At 45.2% G+C, this 16108-nt stretch overlaps 1 non-coding gene and 1 pseudogene across 1 annotated transcript; both read left to right on the plus strand.

Annotated features, from left to right (window-relative positions):
- The first annotated feature begins 12659 nt into the window (after positions 1-12659).
- LOC118154133 (small nucleolar RNA U3) lies at positions 12660-12838 on the plus strand (annotated as a pseudogene).
- Positions 12839-15633: 2795 nt separating this feature from the next.
- On the plus strand, positions 15634-15738 carry LOC118154279 (U6 spliceosomal RNA). Its single transcript, XR_004744159.1, has one exon. It is a non-coding gene; the product is annotated as a U6 spliceosomal RNA (small nuclear RNA).
- The last annotated feature ends 370 nt before the right edge of the window (positions 15739-16108 follow it).

Raw genomic sequence — 16108 nt, forward strand, 5'->3', positions numbered from 1 at the left:
CCTGAAGAGTCTGAGCCCTGCTTTCCACATCCATTCAGATCATGGTTTTGCTGCAGTGGTCCATCAGTTAACATCACTTATGGAGTCAAGAAGAGGTGACCAGTCAATCCCGAGGTGTAGATTTATTCTTCCTGCACCCATTATATCATTATATAGCAGCAACCCTCTCTCCTCATGATAATCAGAGTTGGTTACCCTACCAGGAAAATAGCTTCTTTTATTTTGTCTGCTGATCTACTGGCCCGAGGAGCTCAAAATGATCATAAGGCAGTCATAGCTTCAGTTTTAGTGGAATCGTTACTGAATGGCCTGGTAGAAGCATCCCCATTCACCTGCCCTTAGGAATCAGGATCACTAGTCATGATCTCTAGTCTACCAAAGTATAAAGTGGCAGGAGGTGAAGCTGGACACCGTGGTGCACACCTGTAGTCCCAGTTATTCTGGAGGCTGAGACAGGAAGCTCACTTGAGCCCAGGAGTTCAAGGCTGTTTTGTGTGATGATCCTGCCTGTAAACAGCCACTGTAGTCCAGCCTGGGCAACACAGCAAGCGGCTGTCTCTTAAAAAAAAAAAAGGCAGGGCTAAGTGGCTCATGCCTATGATCCCAACACTTTGGGAGGCCAAGACAGGAGGATTGCTTGATGCCAGGAGTTCGAAATCAGCCTGCGCAACATAGTGAGCCCTTGTCTCTACAAAAAAAAAAAACGTAGTGTGGGTGAGAAACACATATTTCCCAGTGGGTCACTGGGAATGATTGGTAAGAGGGATCACTCCAATTCTACTCCTGGGTTCCTGGAACCATGTATTCTAGCTATAGGAGACACAGCACCATATAATGAGCACTGGTTCCAAGTAGATACTGTATCTTTATTTATTTATTTTAGACAGAGTCTTACTCTGTCACCCAGGCTGGAGTGCAGTGGCATGATCTCTGCTCACTGCAACCTTTACCTCCCAGGTTCAAGTGATTCTCCTGTCTCAGCCCCCTTAGTAGCTGGAATTACAGGTGAGTGCCACCATGTCCTGCTAATTTTTTGTATTTGTAGCAGAGATGAAGTTTCACCATGTTGGTCAGGCTGGTCCTGAAATCCTGACCTTGTGACCCGCCCGCCTCAGCCTCCCAAAGTGCTGGTGGTGTCACCGCATCCGGCCAATACTGTATCTTGAAGGACAGTATCCAACTCCTGGCCAGCAGATTCCCAGTGATGTGGCATATGGTAGGACCACTGTATCTTGTGGTCATGTGCCCACTGTCACATCTCCTTTGTTATAAAGTGAGTCCCTTCATCCAAAGTGGTATTATTCAGGATCCCATGTTGATAAGTCAGACCTTCTGTGAACTCTTGGATAGTGGTGTTAGCTCAGATACCGTAGGCAGAAAAAGCAAACTCATGTCCCGATTACATGTGAATCCTGGAAGGACAAATCAGTGCCCCCATCTGAAATGGAGAAGATTTGAACTCGGTTTGTCATCTCAGGAAATGGGCTTAGAGTTGTCTCTGTTGCGCGCAGGTCAGATCTGCAGCTGAGGCAGCACTAGAGCAGCTTTCAGCAGGAAGCCGGGCTGCTGCTGAACCCATGCTGAGCCTCGGTCCTCCATACTATGGCTGCTCTGCTCACAGGCACACTGAGTATGTGCTAGGGTGGCTGAGAATCGAAGCCGGATGTTGAGTGCAGTGGCTCATACCTGTAATCCCAGCACTTTGGGAGGCCAAGGTAGGAGGATCACTTGAACCTAGGAGTTCAAGACCAGCCTGGAAAACATAGCAAAACCCTGTCTCTACACACGCGCGCGCGCACACACACACACACACACTCACACACACTAGCCAGACACAATGGAGTGTGCCTGTTGTTCCAAGCTACTCGGGAGGCTGAGGTGGGAGGATCATCTGATCCCAGGGAAGTCAAGTCTGTAGTGAACCATTGACAACAGAGCGAGGACCAGTCTCAAAAAATAAAGAAAAGAAAAGAAAAAGAAAAAGAAACTGAAGGACATCTACTGGCCAGGCTATCCTGTCCACCTGGTTGCTTAGTACTCAGATCTTCTAGCCTTGCTCCTTCTAGGTCTCTGACCTAACAGAGAAGATACTGGCCTCTGCCTAGCCGTCTATGTATATCCTTGGCTCAGAGCCCGTCTCCTTCCACCTTAGTTGCTGACCAGGTGCGAATGCTGGCAGCTCTGTCATTAAGAGTGTTTCCTGGGCCGGGCGGGGTGGCTCACGCCTGTAATACCAGCACTTTGGGAGGCTGAAGCGGGTGGATCACGAGGTCAAGAGATTGAGACCATCCTGGTCAACATGGTGAAATCCTGTCTCTACTAAAAATACAATTAGCTGGGCATGGTGGCACGTGCCTGTAATCCCAGCTACACAGGAGGCTGAGGCAGGAGAATTGCCTGAACCCAGGAGGCGGAGGTTGCAGTGAGCCGAGGTCGCGCCATTGCACTCCAGCCTGGGTAACAAGAGCGAAACTCTGTCTCAAAAAAAAAAAAAAAAAGAGAGTGTTTCCCTCAGCACCACTTTTCAGGGCCACCCTTGACTGTGGCTGTGATGTGGCTGCAGTTCATTTTCAGTCCACACCAAATAGGAAGCCATTAGTGAATCAGATCTGGAGCTTTTTTCCTCCTCTGTCAACTGGTGATAGAGAACACCCCATCAGGCCAAAGGTGTGAGTTGAGGGAGAGGCATAGGTGCAACAGGAGTGGGTGACCTGGTGGTCTGGCTGCCTGTTCCTATAACTTACTTGCACCCTTTAGGCTGAGTAGTCCTCGTCTGGAATGCTCCATTTCCATGGTAGGATGGATTATTGCTGCACCTGCTCAACCATATGACTTGGTATATTTCAATAGGCAGCTCTGATCATATCATCATACTTGTCCAGTGGTTAGGTCTCTGCAGCACAATGGAAGATTTTTTTTTTTTTTTTTTGAGATGGAGTCTCGCTCTGTCATTCAGATTGGAGTCTAGTGGCGTGATCTCAACTTAATGTAATCTCTGCCTCCTGGGTTCAAACAATTCTCTGCCTCAGGCTCCCAAATAGCTGGGATTATAGGCGCCCACCACCAAGCCTGGCTAATTTTTTTGTGTTTTTAGTAGAGATGGGGTTTCACCATCTTGGCCAGGCTGGTCTTGAACTCCTGACCTCGTGATCCAACCGCTTCAGCCTCCTAAAGCCCTGCAGCACTTTGGGAGGCCGAGGCGGGTGGATCACGAGGTCAGGAGTTCAAGACCACTGTGCCTGCCTTTTTTTTTTTTTTTTTTTTTTTGAGACAGACTCTTGCTCTGTCGCCCAGGCTGGAGTAAAGTGGCAGAATCTCGGCTCACTGCAACCTCTACCTCCCTGGTTCAAGCCATTCTCATGTCTCAGCCTCCCGAATAGCTGAGACTACAGGCACACGGCATCACACCTAATTTATATATATATATATATATACATAATTGCATTTTAGGTTCTGGGGTACATGTAAAGAACATGCAGCATTGTTGCATAGGTACATACATGACAAGGTGGTTTGCTGCCTCCATCCCCATCACCTACATCTGGCATTTCTCCCCATTTTATCCCTCCCTAACTCCCTACCCCCGCTGTTCCTCCTCTAGCCACCCCCACAGACCTCAGTGTGTGATGCTCCCCTCCCTGTGTCCATGTGTTCTCATTGTTCAACACCCACCTATGAGTGAACATGTGGTGTTTGATTTTCTGTTCTTGTGTCAGTTTGCTGAGAATGATGGTTTCCAGGTTCATCGATATCCCTACAAAGGATACAAACTCATCGTTTTTCATGGCTGCATAGTATTTCATGGCATATATGTGCCACATTTTCCCTGTCCAGTCTATCATCAATGGGCATTTGGGTTGGTTCCAAGTCTTTGCTTTTGTAAACAGTGCTGAAATGAACATTCGTGTGCATGTGTCCTTATAGTAGAACAATTTATAGTCCTTTGGATATATACCCAGTAATGGGATTGCTGGGTCAAATGGAATTTCTATTTCTAGGTCCTTGAGGAATTGCCACACTGTCTTCCACAATGGTTGAACCAAATTACACTCCCACCAACAGTGTAAAAGTGTTCCTATTTCTCCACATCCTCTCCAGCATCTGTTGTCTCCAGATTTTTTAATGATCACCATTCTAACTGGTATCTCAATGCAGTTTTGATTTGCATTTCTCTAATGACCAGTGATGATGAGCACTTTTTCATATGTTTGTTGGTTTCATATATGTCTTCTTTTGAAAAGTGTCTGTTCATATCCTTTGCCCACTTTTGAATGGGTTTGTTTGTTTTTCTTGTAAATCTGTTGTAGTTCTTTGTAGATTTTGGATATAAGTCCTTTGTCAGATGGGTAGATTGCAAAATTTTTTTTCCCATTCTGTTGGTTGCCGGTTCACTCTAATGATTGTTTCTTTTGCTGTGCAGAAGCTCTGGAGTTTAATTAGATCCCATTTGTCTATTTTGGCTTTTTGTTGCCAATGCTTTTGGTGTTTTAGTCATGAAGTCCTTGCCTATGCCTATGTCCTGAATGCTTTTGCCTAGGTTTTCTTCTAAGGTTTTTATGGTGTTAGGTCTTATGTTTAAATCTTTAGTCCAACTGGAGTTAATTTTAGTGTAAGGTGTCAGGAAGGGGTCCAGTTTCTACTTTCTGCACATGCCTAGCCAGTTTTCCCAACACCATTTATTAAACAGGGAATCTTTTCCCCATTGCTTGTTTTTCTCAGGTTTGTCAAAGATCAGATTGTTGTAGATGTGTGGTGTTGCCTCCAAGGCCTCTGTTCTGTTCCATTGGTCTATATCTCTGTTTTGGTACCAGTACCGTGCTGTTTTGATTACTGTAGCCTTGTAATATAGTTTGAAGTCAGGTAGCATGATGCCTCCAGCTTTGTTCTTTTTGCTTAGAATTGACTTGGCTATGCGGGCTCTCTTTTGGTTCCATATGAAGTTTAAGGTGGTTTTTTCCAGTTCTGTGAAGAAGGTCATTGGCAGCTTGATGGGGACAGTGTTGAATCTATAAATTACTTTGGTCAGTATGGCCATTTCACAATATTGATTCTTCCTAACCATGAGCATGGAATGTTTCTCCATCTGTTTGTGTCCTCTCTTATTTCGTTGAGCAGTGGTTTGTAGTTGTCCTTGAAGAGGTCCTTTACATCCTTTGTTAGTTGTATTCCTAGGTATTTTATTCTCTTTGTAGCAATTGTGAATGGCAGTTCGTTCTTGATTTGGCTCTCTTTAAGTCTGTTATTGGTGTATAGGAATGCTTGTGAGTTTTGCACATTGATTTTATATCCTGAGACTTTGCTGAAGTTGCTTATCAGTTTAAGGAGATTTTGGGCTGAGACGATAGGATCTTCTAAATATACAATCTATATTGAATAGGAGTGGTGATAGAGGGCATCCTTGTCTAGTGCCATTTCAAAGGGAATGCTTCCAGTTTTTGCCCATTCAGTATGATACTGGTTGTGGGTTTGTGGTAAATAGCTTTTATTATTTTGAGACACGTTCTGTCGATACCTAGTTTATTGAGAGTTTTTAGCATAAAGCGCTGTTGAATTTTGTCAAAGGCCTTCTCTGCATCTGTTGAGATAATCATGTGGTTTTTTTCTTTGGTTCTGTTTATGTGGTGAATTAAGTTTATAGACCTGTGTATGTTTAACCAGCCTTGCCTCCCTGGGATGAATCCTACTTGATCATGGTGGATAAGCTTTTTGATGTACTGTTGCAATCAGTTTGCCAGTATTTTATTGAAGATTTTTGCATCTATGTTTATCATGAATATTGGTCTGAAGTTTTCTTTTCTTATTGAGTCTCTGCTGGGTTTTGGTATCAGGATGATGTTGGTCTCATAAAATGATATGAGGAGGATTCCCTTTTTTGGATTGTTTGGAATAGTTTCAGAAGGAATGGTACTGGCTCCTTTTTGTATGTCTGGTAGAATTCAGCTGTGAACCCATCTGCACCTGGGCTTTTTTTGGTTAGTAGGCAATTAATTGCTGCCCCAACTTCAGCCCTTGTTATTGGTCTATTCAGGGTTTCAACTTCTACCTGGTTTAGGCTTAGGAGGGTGTAAGTGTCCAGGAATTTATCCATTTCTTCCAGGTTTACTAGTTTATGTGCATAGAGTTGTTTATAGTAATCTCTGATGGTGGTTTGTATTTCTGTGGTTTGTATTATGTGGATATCCCCTTTATGGTTTTTTATTGCATCTATTTGATTATTCTCTTTTCTTTTTTATTAATCTGACTAGTTGCCTATTTTGTTGATCTTTTCAAAAAACCAGCTCCTGGATTTATTGATTTTTTGAAGGGTTTTTTGTGTCTCCATCTCCTTCAGTTTTGCTCTGATCTTAGTTATTTCTTGTCTTCTGCTAGGTTTTGAGGTTTTTTTTTTATCTTGCTCCTCTAGCTCTTTCAATTTTGACGATAGGGTGTCAATTTTAGATCTTTCCTTGTTTCTCATGTGGGCATTTATTACTAATTTTTGTATTTTTAGTAGAGATGGGGTTTTATCATTTTGGCCAGGCTGGTCTGGAACTCCTGACCTCAGGTGATCCACCCCACTTGACCTCCCAAAGTGCTGGAATTACAGGCACGAGCCAATGCACCTGGCTGGAAGATTGTTTTTTAAAATTGGAACAGTCCCCAGCAGTAGATTAATGTCCTTGCTCCAGAACCTTCTGGGCTTGCCAGAGACTCCTCAAATCATCCTATGAATCACAGATAGATGGCATCTGCTAGGCTATATGAGCCCAAGTGGCAGAGAACTTTGCATTTCGGCCTGGACCAAAAAAAAACCTCTTCTTGTGGGCCCCACTCAAAACCGGCAGCCTTTAGAGTTCCCTGAAAATCACTGGAGCAGTATTTCCAAGCGCGTCGTGTGCCATCTCCCATATCTGAAGGGGCCTGCCAGGCTTTGTGCATATTTCCTAGGGATCTGACACACATGGGGGTGCCAGCGTACTGGCACATTTTGCAAAGATCCTTGAGTCTTTGTAGGATTTGTCCTCCAACCTCTGGCAAGCAGGTGCCTTGCCACTTTCTGTTCACCAGGTTCCATTAGCTCAGTGTCATCAGTATGGAGGATCATGGGATGTTGTGTGGAATCCAAGATGATCAGGGTCCGCCGCTCTATTGTGACAGAAAGCAGGAGAGTTAACATAGCCCTGGGGAAAGGGGAAAGACTGTGGACGTGCACTTTTGTCTGTCTCCAGGGAAAGGAATCTCCTCCTCCTCCTCCTCCTCCTCCTCCTCCTCCTCCTCCTCCTCCTCCTCCTCCTTCTTCTTCTTCTTCTTTTTTTGAAGGTGTGTTTCACTCTATTGCCTAGGCTGGAGTGCAATGGCACAATCTCGGCTCACCGCAACCTCCACCTTCCCCGGTGAAGTGATTCTCTTGCTTCAGCCTCCCGAGTAGCTGGGACTACAGGCATGCACCACCACTCCCGACTAATTTTATATTTTTAGTAGAGACAGGGTTTTTCCATGTTGGTCAGGCTGGTCTCAAACTCCTGACCTTGGGTGATCTGCCCACTTCAGCCTCCCAAGGTGCTGGGATTACATGGGTGAGCCACTGTGCCTGGCCTTTTTTTTTTGACACTTTTTTTTTTCTGTCACCCAGGCTGGAGTGCAGTGACATAATCTCAGCCTCCTGAGTTGAAGTGATTCTTGTGCCTCAGCCTCCCAAGTAGCTGGGATTACGGTGCCCACCACCACACCTGGCTAATTTCTGTATTTTTAGTAGAGATGGGGTTCACTATCTTGGTCAGGCTGGCCTTGAACTCCTGACCTCAAGTGATCTGCCTGCCTCGACCTCTCAAAGTGCTGGGATTACAGCTCACCTGGCAGGAATCTGCTTCTAATCTTACTTCCTTCATCAAACTAACAGCCATGGACTAACTGGCGGGGATTCTGTTGATCTGCTCTAAGAAAGCTAGCACATCTGGCACAGCACTCAATTGGGGCGCCTCTTGGTTATGTTCACCCTCATTTACAATGATCCGTCTGGTTTTTGCAAGAGCCAGATTGATGAGTTAAATGGGGATATCCTGGGAACCACCACGCCTGTATCCTTTACAAATGATTCCAACCACTGCCATTCCACCTGGGCTGGTGAATTGCTTCTGATTTACTCTCTTGGGAGGGGGATGAGGAAGCAGTTTCTATTTGGCCTTTCCTATCCTAATTACTCTTATTTCATTCTTTTTTTGGAGACGGTTTCATTCTGTCACGTAGGCTGGAGTGCAGTGGTGAAATCTCAGCTCACTGCAATCTTAACTTGCCCGGTTCAAGCAAACCTCCCCTCTCAGCGTCCTGAGTAGCTGGAGCTACAGGAGTGTGCCACGATACCCAGCTAATTAAAAAAATTTTTTGTAGAGATGAGGTTTCACTATGTTGCCCAGACTAGTCTCAAACTCTTGGACTCAAGCAATCCTCCCACCTGGGCCTCCCAAAGTACTGGGATTACAGGTTTGGTAACGGCTCTTACTTCAGGAAACCAATGTGAGAGATCTGCTCTCTGCTAAGTCATGTGTTCCACTATGTATTCAGGGGCCATGGCAATAACCATCAGGCAGGCCCACGGGCCAGATCTCCTTTTCTCTCCTGGCCTCTGTATGTCCCACCCTAATACATGTCCCTAATATTAGTGTCAGCTCTGACTCTGTATCCAAAAGCCTTAAAAGATCTGAGTATTTTCCTTTCCCCAGGATGCAGTTGCTCTGATAAGCAGCTGTAAGTACCTTTGGGGGAATTCAAGACCAGCCTGATTAACACAGAGAAACTCTGTCTCTACTAAAAATACAAAATTAGCCAGGTGTGGTGGCACGTACCTGTAATCTCAGCTACTCGGGAGGCTGAGGCAGGAGAATCGCTTGAACCCAGGAGGCAGAGGTCGCGGTGAGCCGAGATCGAGCCACTGCACTCCAGCCTGGGCAACAAGAGCGAAACTCCGTCTTTAGTAAAAGGCGAAAGATTTATACTATTTGAAGAGAAACTAGAATATCGAAACTCCACCTTTTTTTTTTTTTTTTTAATGGAATGTCACAGTGGAGTTTAGGATACTGGTTTGCAGAGTCCCAGCCCACCTCCATCAGAGAGGGATCCCTTTGCTGTAGAGACTTTGCATCTCCACTTTTGGGGAAGGGGCCCCAAGCGTCTTCTTTTAAGCAAAAGATGATTGCATCTAGTAGGCAAAGGCATGAAGCTGTTGTTATTCAAATGTGATAGAAAGATGTGTAACTACTGAGTAGAACAAAGCGATAGGCTCTGCCATTTATTTGCTTATTGACTTTCAGCTTCAAATTCACTCTTGTTTTCTCTGCTCTCTGATGTTGGAAGGGGGCTGGGGCTCTGCAAACTCCTAAACTCTATTGCTGTCCTTCTGTTAGGTTCTGCTCATAGGGGCACTTGATGGAGACTGGGAGGCCAGAAGAAGGGAGAAGGGAATAGCTTCCCATTATTTTTGGATTCCTTCAGTCACTCTATCATTACAAGTTGGCTCCAGTCTTCAGCTTTTTTCTGCATTCCAAGAACCTGCCTTGAAGATGGCTCTTCAGAGGAATGAACAGCATTCCCAGTGGCGCTTCACTGAGTCTGAGCCTCAACTCTGCAGGGCCCCACCTCCCGGCTCACAGGTCCGGTAATTCCCGCTATTCCCTTTTGTCCCTCAGCCCTCCTTGCTTCTTGTAGTTACTAGTTCTGCCTTGTCTCAGGGTTCTTTCCCTTTTTCCTCTTTAGTCCTCCACCTCCTGTGCGACCAAGTTCCTGTAGGAAACTTCCTCCATTCGTTTGTTTGTTTGTTTGTTTTTTGAGATGGATTCTTGCTCTGTCGCCCAGGCTGGAATGCCATGGTGTGATCTCGGCTCACTGCAGCCTCTGTCTCCTGGGTTTAAATGATTCTCCTGCCTCAGCCTCCCGAGTAGCTGGGATTACAGGTGCACGCCACCATGCCCAGCTAATTTTTGTATTTTTAGTAGAGATGGGGTTTCACTATGTTGGCCAGGATGGTCTCGATCTCCTGACCTCGCAATCCGCCCGCCTCGGCCTCCCAAATGTGAGCAACTGCAGCCTAAATTTTTTATTTATCTTATTTTCTTAGAGATCAGTTTTGCTATGTTGCCCAGGATGGACTCAAATTCCTGGGCTCAAGAGATCTTCCCACCACACCTTCCTGAGTAGCTGGTATCACAAGTACATACCATCATGCCTGGCCTATGATCACATTATTATTTTTTTTTGAGACAGTTTCACTCTTGTTGTCCAGGCTGGAGTACAATGGCGCAATCTCGGCTCACTGCAACCTCCGCATCCCAAGTTCAAGTGATTCTCTTGCCTCACCCTCCAGAGTAGCTGGGATTACAGGGGTGCACCATCACACCCGGCTAATTTTGTATTTTTAGTAGAGATGGGGTTTCTCCATGTCAGTCAGACTGGTCTCAAGCTCCTGACCGTAGGTGATCCACCCACCTTGGCCTCCCAAAGTGCTGGGATTACAGGCATAAGCCACGGCACCTGGCGATTTTTTTTTTAAACAGATAGGGTCTTGCTCTGTTGTTGAGTCTGTAGTGCCGTAGGGCAATGCAGCCTTAAACTTGATCAGGTTGGGTGCAGTAACCCATGCCTGTAATCACAGCACTTTGGGAGGCTGAGGCACGTGGATCACCTGAGGTCAGGAGCTTGAGACCAGCTTGGCCAACAGGGTGAAACTCCATCTCTACTAAAAATACAAAAATTAGCCGGGCATGGTGGCACACAGCTGTAATCTATCTACTTGGGAGATTGAGGCAGGAGAACAGCTTGAACTCAGGAGGCGGAGGTTGTAGTGAGCTGAGATCGTGCTACTGCTCTCCAGCCTGGGTGACAGCAAGACTCTATCTCAAAAAAAAAAAAAAAAAAAACTTGGTCAAATGATTTTTGCCAAGAGTGCTAAGACCATTCAATGGGGAAAGGACAGGTTTTTTTTTGTTTGATTGATTTTTGCTTTTTAAACAAATAGTGCTGGGAAAACTGGATATCCACATGTAAGAGAATAAAGTTGGACCCTTACCTAACACTATAACCAAAAATTAATACAAATGGATCAAAAACCTAAATGTAAGATCTAAACCTTTAAAACTCTTAGAAGAAAGCATGCAGCAAAAGCTTCCCAACATTGGATTTGAAAATAATATTTTTGGATCTGACACCAAAGGCAAGGGCAGCAGCAACAACAAAATAGACAAATTAACCTTGATGAAAATTTAAGAATTTTGTGCATCAAAAAACAATATCAACAAATTCAAAAGGAAATTGACAGAATGGGAGAAAACATTTGCAAGTCATATATCTGATAAGGATTGATATCCAGAATATATACAGAGCTCCTAAAACTCAACACCAACAACAAAAACCAAGCAACCCCAAATGAACAAAGGACCTGAATAGGTGTTTCTCCAAAAAAAAAAACCCAAAAAACAAAAAACAAGCTGGGCACGGTGGCTCACACCTGTAATCCCAACACTTTGGGAGGCCGAGGCGGGTGGATCTTGAGGTCAAGAGATTGAGACCATCCTGGTCAATATGGTGAAACCCCATCTCTACTAAAAATACAAAAAATTAGCTGGGTATGGTGCCGTGTGCCTGTAGTCCCAGCTACTCAGGAGGCTGAGGGAGAATTGCCTGAACCCAGGAGGCGGAGGTTGTGGTGAGCCGAGATCGTGCCATTGCACTCCAGCCTGGGTAACGAGCGAAACTCCGTCTCAAAAAACAAAACAAAACAAAAAAAACACCCAAATAGACAATAAGCACACAAAAAGGTTTCAACATTACTAATCATTAGCAAAATGCCAATAAAAACTACAATGAAAGAGTATACTTTCAGGGATCATTTCCCTTTTTCTGTTTTTTGAGACTGAGTCTCACTGTTTCTCAGACTGGAATACGGTGGCAGGATCTCGGCTCACTGCAACCTCCGACTCCCGGGTTCAAGTGATTCTCCCCTCAGTCTCCTGAGTAGCTGGGATTACAGGCACCCACCGCCATGCATGGCTCATTTTAGTATTTTTGGTAGAGATGGGGTTTCATCACTGGTCTCAAACTCCTGACCTCAAGTGATCCACCTGCCTTGGCCTCCCAAATTGCTGAGATTACAGGTGTGAACCACTGTGCCCAGCCCATTTCTCTTTTTTATTTTTTTGAAACAGAATCTCACTTTGTCTCTGGAGCTGGAATACAGTGGTGTGATCACAGCTCACTGTAGGCTCAACCTCCGGAGCTCAAGTGATCTTCCCATCTCAGCCTTCCCAGTACCTGGGGACTGCAGTTGCGCATCACCAGCTAATTTTTTTTTTTTTTTTTTTGAGATGGAGTTTTGCTCTTGTTGCCCAGGTTGGAGTGCAATGGCGTGATCTTGGCTCACCACAACCTCTGCCTCCCAGGTTCAAGCAATTCTTTTGCCTCAGCCTCCAAAGTAGCTGGGATTACAGGCATGCGCCACCATGCCCGGCTGATTTTTGTATTTTTAGTAGAGACAGGGTTTCACCATGTTGGCCTTGCTGGTCTTGAACTGCTCTTGTGATCCGCCTGCCTTGGTCTCCCAAAGTGCTGGGAGTACAGGCATAAGCCACCATGCCCAGCCAATTTTTGTATGTTTTGTAGACACGGGATCTCGCCCATGTTGCCCAGTCTGATTGTTTCTATAGTCAATTATAAGAAAAGTTTCTCTGAATGTGTAGAGCACTGGAAACCATGAGGAGGTGGCACAGCATTCTCCCCTGGGCATCAGGCTGGCTGCTGGTGGTGCTTTCTACAACTGCCATTTGCCATTTTCTTCCTTCAGGAGAGTGAGAGAGGGCACAGTCTGGGTGGTTTCCCTGAAAAAAAAAAAAAAATCTACAATGAGATAACCACCTCTGACTTGTTCACACTTGTTGGGATGATTACCATCAAACAAGCAAATAGAAAATAACAAGTGTTGGCAAGGATGCAGAGAAACTGGAACCCTCATGCACTGTTGGCAGGAATGTAAAATGGTGCATGCAAAACGGATGGCAACTCCTCAAAAAATTAAAACAGAATTACCATGCAATCCAGCAGTTCCACCTCTGGGTATATACCCCAAAGAATTGAAAACAAGGTCTCAAAGAGATATTTGTACACCATATGCATAGCAGCATTATTGGAAACAGTGCAAGTGTCCATGGATGGACGAATGGATAAGTGTCTTAGTTGCTTTGTGCTGCTCTAACAGAATACCTGAGACTGGGTAATTTATAAAGAGCAGAGATTTATCTCTTACAGTTCTGGGGGCTAGCTGGGAAGTCCAAGATTGAGGGACCCACCTCTGGCAAGGGTCTTCTTGCTGTATCATCTGATGGTGGTAGGCAGAAGGGCAAGAGAGCACGAGAGAGAAGGGAGCCTGATCCTCATCCTCTTATCAGGAACCCAGTATCAAAACAATAGCATTCATCCATTCATGTGAGCAGAGCTCTTGTGATCTAATCATCTCTTGAAGGTCCCTCCTTTCAACACCATTGAATTGGAGATTAAGTTTCTTATACATGGCCATGTGTGGTGGCTCACATCCATAATCCCAACACTTCAGGAGGTTAAGGAGGGAGGATCATTTTTGCCCTGGAGTTCAAGTACAGCCTAGGCAACATAGTGATACCTCATCTCTACAAAATAAATAAATAATAAACAAATAAAAACAAAAATTAGCCAGGCATGGTAGCATATGCCTGTAGTTCCAGCTGCCTGGGAGGCTGACATGGGAGGATCGCTTGAGCCTAGGAGATCAAAGCTGCAGTGAGCCATGAATGAACCACTGCTCTCCAGCCTGGGTAACAGAGCGAGATCGTGTCTCAAAAAGTAAGAAAGAAAGCTGGGCATGATGACTTACGCCTGTAATTCCAGCATTTTGGGAGGCCAAGGCAGGTGGATTGCCTGAGGCCAGGAGTTCCAGACCAGCCTGGCCAACATAGCAAAACCCTATCTCTACTAAAAATACAAAATTTAGCTACGCATGGTGGGCGCCTGTAATCCCAGCTACTCAGGATGTTGAGGCATAAGAAGCACTTCAATCTGGGAGGCAGAGTTTTCAGTGAGCCAAGATCGTGCCACTGCACTCCAGCCTGGGCAATAGAGCAAGACTTTGTCTAAAAAAGAAATTAATTAATTAAAGAAAACAGAAAAGTTTCCAACACATGAACTTTGGGGGACACAGTCAAGCCATAGCAATAATCAAAATGTGGCAAACCCCTACAAAAGAATATTAGTCTGTCTTTAAAAGGAGAGAAATTCTGCAATGTGTTAAAACATGGATGAACTTTAAGGACTTTCATGCTAAGTGAAATAAGTCAGTTACATAAAAAATAAACACTATATGACTCCACTTATATGAAGTACTTAGAGTAGTCAAAATCATAGAGACAAAGTAGAGTAGTAGCTGCCAGGGGGTTAAGGGAGTAGGGGATGGGTAATAATTGCTTAATGAATAGTTTCAGTTTTTCTTTTTGAGATGGAGTTTCGCTCTCGTTACCCAGGCTGGAGTGCAATGGCGCAATCTCGGCTCGGCGCAATCTCGGCTCACCGCAACCTCCGCCTCCTGGGTTCAGGCAATTCTCCTGCCTCAGAATTGGCTCAAGCCTGTAATCCCAGCATTTTGGGAGGCCAAGGCTGGTGGATCACCAGGTCAAGAGATCGAGACCATCCTGGTCAACATGGTGAAACCCTGTCTCTACTAAAAATACAAAAAAGTAGCTGGGCATAGTGGTGCATACATGTAATCCCAGCTACTCAGGAGGCTGAGGCAGGAGAATTGCCTGAACCCGGGAGGCGGAGGTTGCAGTGAGCCGAGATCGTGCCATTGCACTCCAGCCTGGGGGATGAGAGCGAAACTCCGTCTCAAAAAAAAAAACAAAAAAGAAAGAAAGACGTTGGATAATGGTGATAATTGCACAAAATTATGAATGTATTTAGTACTACTACATTGTACACTTAAGAATGGTTAAGATAGGCCAGGTGCGGTGGCTCACACCAGTAATCCCAGCACTTTGGGGGTCTGATGTGTGTATGCAGCAGTTTGGAAACCCTTTCTGTGGAGAATGTAAAAACTGACATTTCCAGCAAAATCCTGGCATATAACAAATAGCAGTAAGACTGCATCTAAAACACAGAAGAAACGTGGAAGCGTTTCTGGATGGAAGCAAGCTTTGTACAGACCACCATGGCTCTGGGGCTGTCCTCCAAGAAAGCGGTGGGTGGATCACTTGAGGTCAGGAGTTCGAGACCAGCCTTGCCAAAACAGTGAAACACCATCTCTACTAAAAATACAAAAATTAGCCAGGCATGGTGGTGCATGTCTGTAATCCCAGCTGCTTGGGAGGCTGAAGCAGAAGAATCACTTGAACCCGGGAGGCAGAGTTTGCAGTGAACCAAGATCGCACCACAGCACTCAAGTGTGGACTACAGAGCAAGACTCCGTCTCAAGAACAACATAAACCCCTAAAGAACATCATGTGCCCTAATTTGGAGAAAGAGCAAAAAACTCATCATGACTGCCCCTGGCAGTCTGGAGGCAGAAGAATGGTAAGCAGGACGGCTACGTGTGAGGCAAGAGCAAGATGACGGAGGAGGGACTGAAAAGCCCGAGGTTATACTACAATTGGATTATGCTAATATGCTAAAAACTTCAAACGATACAGAGAAGATTAGCATGGCCACTGTGCAAGGATGACACACACACACACACACACACACACACACACACACACAAAAGTAAAAATAAAAATACCAAGGTTGAGGTCCCAGCAGCCAGTAATTGAGGCTGAGGCTGTGTAAACATGACATCCCATGCTAGGAGTCAGGACCTCTCACCAGTCTCCAGGGAGTCAGACCCAGCTCTTTTTGTTGTTTTTTAGATGGAGTTTCACTCCTGTCGCCCAGGCTCGTGTGCAATGGCGAGATCTCAGTTCACTGCAACCTCTGCCTCCTGGGTTCAAGCTATTCTTCTGCTTCAGCCTCCCAAGTAGCTGGGATTACAGGTGCCCACCACCACATCAGGCTAATTTTTTGTATTTGTAGTAGAGATGGGGTTTCCCTTCCCCATGTTGGCCAGGCTGGTCTCGAACTCCTGGCC

Source organism: Callithrix jacchus, chromosome 5, assembly GCF_049354715.1.
Source record: "Callithrix jacchus isolate 240 chromosome 5, calJac240_pri, whole genome shotgun sequence".
In the NCBI taxonomy this organism is placed as follows: domain Eukaryota; kingdom Metazoa; phylum Chordata; class Mammalia; order Primates; family Cebidae; genus Callithrix; species Callithrix jacchus.